The sequence below is a fragment of the Polyergus mexicanus genome, unplaced genomic scaffold (genome assembly GCF_030449975.1).
Source record: "Polyergus mexicanus isolate NDT 795.1 unplaced genomic scaffold, iyPolMexi1.0 SCAF_1, whole genome shotgun sequence".
NCBI lineage: Eukaryota > Metazoa > Arthropoda > Insecta > Hymenoptera > Formicidae > Polyergus > Polyergus mexicanus.
Genome location: NW_027223321.1, coordinates 7971490 through 7976473, shown reverse-complemented (window position 1 = coordinate 7976473; position 4984 = coordinate 7971490).

Genomic DNA, 4984 nt, shown 5'->3' with positions numbered 1-4984 from the left:
ATACATTGTTAAAATCGCTATGTACGCAAGTTTTGTTCGTTCGGAACGTCTTAGTTACGTGTCAGTAAGTGAGTTTAGTCGAATATTCTTGTTCAACATCAAGGAAATTGAGAAGAACCGCTTCTCGGCATTCATTGTTAAAATCGCTATGTACGCAAGTTTTGTTCGTTCGGATCGTCTTAGTTACGTGTCAGTAAGTGAGTTTAGTCGAAAATTCTTGTGCAACATCAAGGAAATTGAGAAGAACCGCTTCTCGGCATACTTTGTTAAAATCGCTATGTACGCAAGTTTTGTTCGTTCGGATCGTCTTAGTTACGTGTCAGTAAGTGAGTTTAGTCGAAAATTCTTGTGCAACATCAAGGAAATTAAGAAGAACCGCTTCTCGGCATAATTTGTTAAAATCGCTATGTACGCAAGTTTTGTTCGTTCGGAACGTCTTAGTTACGTGCCAGTAAGTGAGTTTAGTCGAAAATTCTTGTGCAACATCAAGGAAATTGAGGATATACGTTTTGTTGCACACAAAGCTGAGATCGCTATGTACGCAAGTTTCGTTCGTTCGGAACGTCTTAGTTACGTGCCAGTAAGTGAGTTTAGCAGAAAATTCTTGTGCAACATCAAGGAAATTGAGGATATACGTTTTGTTGCGCACAAAGCTGAGATCGCTATGTACACAAGTTTTGTTCGTCCGGAACGTCCTTGTTACGTGTCAGTAAGTGAGTTTAATCGAAAATTATTGTGCAACATCAAGGAAATTGAGAATAACCGCTTCTCGGCATACACTGTTAAAATCGCTATGTACGCAAGTATTGTTCGTTCGGAACGTCTTAGTTAAGTGTCAGTAAGTGAGATTAGTCGAGAATTATTGTGCAACTTCAAGGAAATTGAGAATAACAACTTCTCGGCATACATTATTAAAATCGCTATGTACGCAAGTTTTGTTCGTTCGGAACGTCTTAGTTACGTGCCAGTAAGTGAGTTTAGCCGAAAATTCTTGTGCAACATCAAGGAAATTGAGGATATACGTTTTGTTGCGCACAAAGCTGAGATCGCTATGTACACAAGTTTTGTTCGTCCGGAACGTCCTTGTTACGTGTCAGTAGGTGAGTTTAATCGAAAATTCTTGTGCAACATCAAGGAAATTGAGAATAACAACTTCTCGGCATACATTGTTAAAATCGCTATGTACACAAGTTTTGTTCGTCCGGAACGTCCTTGTTACGTGTCAGTAGGTGAGTTTAATCGAAAATTCTTGTGCAACATCAAGGAAATTGAGAATAACAACTTCTCGGCATACATTGTTAAAATCGCTATGTACGCAAGTTTTGTTCGTTCGGAACGTCTTAGTTACGTGTCAGTAAGTGAGATTAATCGAAAACTATTGTGCAACATCAAGGAAATTGAGAATAACCGCTTCTCGGCATACATTGTTAAAATCGCTATGTACGCAAGTTTTGTTCGTTCGGAACGTCTTAGTTACGTGCCAGTAAGTGAGTTTAGCCGAAAATTATTGTGCAACATCAAGGAAATTGAGGATATACGTTTTGTTGCGCACAAAGCTGAGATCGCTATGTACACAAGTTTTGCTCGTCCGGAACGTCCTTGTTACGTGTCAGTAGGTGAGTTTAATCGAAAATTCTTGTGCAACATCAAGGAAATTGAGAATAACAACTTCTCGGCATACATTGTTAAAATCGCTATGTACACAAGTTTTGTTCGTCCGGAACGTCCTTGTTACGTGTCAGTAGGTGAGTTTAATCGAAAATTCTTGTGCAACATCAAGGAAATTGAGAATAACAACTTTTCGGCATACATTCTTAAAATCGCTATGTACGCAAGTTTTGTTCGTTCGGAACGTCTTAGTTACGTGTCAGTAAGTGAGTTTAGTCGAAAATTCTTGTTCAACATCAAGGAAATTGAGAAGAACCGCTTCTCGGCATTCATTGTTAAAATCGCTATGTACGCAAGTTTTGTTCGTTCGGAACGTCTTAGTTACGTGTCAGTAAGTGAGTTTAGTCGAAAATTCTTGTGCAACAACAAGGAAATTGAGAAGAACCGTTTCTCGGCATACTTTGTTAAAATCGCTATGTACGCAAGTTTTGTTCGTTCGGAACGTCTTAGTTACGTGCCAGTAAATGAGTTTAGTCGAAAATTCTTGTGCAACATCAAGGAAATTGAGGAAATACGTTTTGTTGCGCACAAAGCTGAGATCGCTATGTACACAAGTTTTGTTCGTCCGGAACGTCCTAGTTACGTGTCAGTAGGTGAGTTTAATCGAAAATTCTTGTGCAACATCAAGGAAATTGAGAATAACAACTTCTCGGCATACATTGTTAAAATCGCTATGTATGCAAGTTTTGTTCGTTCGGAACGTCTTAGTTACGTGCCAGTAAGTGAGTTTAGCCGAAAATTCTTGTGCAACATCAAGGAAATTGAGGATATACGTTTTGTTGCGCACAAAGCTGAGATCGCTATGTACACAAGTTTTGTTCGTCCGCAACGTCCTTGTTACGTGTCAGTAGGTGAGTTTAATCGAAAATTCTTGTGCAACATCAAGGAAATTGAAAAGAACCGCTTCTCGGCATACTTTGTTAAAATCGCTATGTACGCAAGTTTTGTTCGTTCGGATCGTCTTAGTTACGTGTCAGTAAGTGAGTTTAGTCGAAGATTCTTGTGCAACATCAAGGAAATTAAGAAGAACCGCTTCTCGGCATACTTTGTTAAAATCGCTATGTACGCAAGTTTTGTTCGTTCGGAACGTCTTAGTTACGTGCCAGTAAATGAGTTTAGTCGAAAATTCTTGTGCAACATCAAGGAAATTGAGGAAATACGTTTTGTTGCGCACAAAGCTGAGATCGCTATGTACACAAGTTTTGTTCGTCCGGAACGTCCTAGTTACGTGTCAGTAGGTGAGTTTAATCGAAAATTCTTGTGCAACATCAAGGAAATTGAGAATAACAACTTCTCGGCATACATTGTTAAAATCGCTATGTACGCAAGTTTTGTTCGTTCGGAACGTCTTAGTTACGTGTCAGTAAGTGAGATTAATCGAAAACTATTGTGCAACATCAAGGAAATTGAGAATAACCGCTTCTCGGCATACATTGTTAAAATCGCTATGTACGCAAGTTTTGTTCGTTCGGAACGTCTTAGTTACGTGCCAGTAAGTGAGTTTAGCCGAAAATTCTTGTGCAACATCAAGGAAATTGAGGATATACGTTTTGTTGCGCACAAAGCTGAGATCGCTGTGTACACAAGTTTTGTTCGTCCGGAACGTCCTTGTTACGTGTCAGTAAGTGAGTTTAATCGAAAATTATTGTGCAACATCAAGGAAATTGAGAATAACCGCTTTTCGGCATACATTGTTAAAATCGCTATGTACGCAAGTTTTGTTCGTTCGGAACGTCTTAGTTACGTGTCAGTAAGTGAGATTAATCGAAAACTATTGTGCAACATCAAGGAAATTGAGAATAACCGCTTCTCGGCATACATTGTTAAAATCGCTATGTACGCAAGTTTTGTTCGTTCGGAACGTCTTAGTTACGTGCCAGTAAGTGAGTTTAGCCGAAAATTCTTGTGCAACATCAAGGAAATTGAGGATATACGTTTTGTTGCGCACAAAGCTGAGATCGCTATGTACACAAGTTTTGTTCGTCCGGAACGTCTTTGTTACGTGTCAGTAAGTGAGTTTAATCGAAAATTATTGTGCAACATCAAGGAAATTGAGAATAACCGCTTCTCGGCATACATTGTTAAAATCGCTATGTACGCAAGTTTTGTTCGTTCGGAACGTCTTAGTTAAGTGTCAGTAAGTGAGTTTAATCGAAAATTATTGTGCAACATCAAGGAAATTGAGAATAACCGCTTCTCGGCATACATTGTTAAAATCGCTATGTACGCAAGTTTTGTTCGTTCGGAACGTCTTAGTTACGTGCCAGTAAGTGAGTTTTGCCGAAAATTCTTGTGCAACATCAAGGAAATTGAGGATATACGTTTTGTTGCGCACAAAGCTGAGATCGCTATGTACACAAGTTTTGTTCGTCCGGAACGTCCTAGTTACGTGTCAGTAGGTGAGTTTAATCGAAAATTCTTGTGCAACATCAAGGAAATTGAGAATAACAACTTCTCGGCATACATTATTAAAATCGCTATGTACGCAAGTTTTGTTCGTTCGGAACGTCTTAGTTACGTGCCAGTAAGTGAGTTTAGCCGAAAATTCTTGTGCAACATCAAGGAAATTGAGGATATACGTTTTGTTGCGCACAAAGCTGAGATCGCTATGTACACAAGTTTTGCTCGTCCGGAACGTCCTTGTTACGTGTCAGTAGGTGAGTTTAATCGAAAATTCTTGTGCAACATCAAGGAAATTGAGAATAACAACTTCTCGGCATACATTGTTAAAATCGCTATGTACACAAGTTTTGTTCGTCCGGAACGTCCTTGTTACGTGTCAGTAGGTGAGTTTAATCGAAAATTCTTGTGCAACATCAAGGAAATTGAGAAGAACCGCTTCTCGGCATACTTTGTTAAAATCGCTATGTACGCAAGTTTTGTTCGTTCGGATCGTCTTAGTTACGTGTCAGTAAGTGAGTTTAGTCGAAAATTCTTGTGCAACATCAAGGAAATTAAGAAGAACCGCTTCTCGGCATACTTTGTTAAAATCGCTATGTACGCAAGTTTTGTTCGTTCGGAACGTCTTAGTTACGTGCCAGTAAATGAGTTTAGTCGAAAATTCTTGTGCAACATCAAGGAAATTGAGGAAATACGTTTTGTTGCGCACAAAGCTGAGATCGCTATGTACACAAGTTTTGTTCGTCCGGAACGTCCTAGTTACGTGTCAGTAGGTGAGTTTAATCGAAAATTCTTGTGCAACATCAAGGAAATTGAGAATAACAACTTCTCGGCATACATTGTTAAAATCGCTATGTACGCAAGTTTTGTTCGTTCGGAACGTCTTAGTTACGTGTCAGTAAGTGAGTTTAGTCGA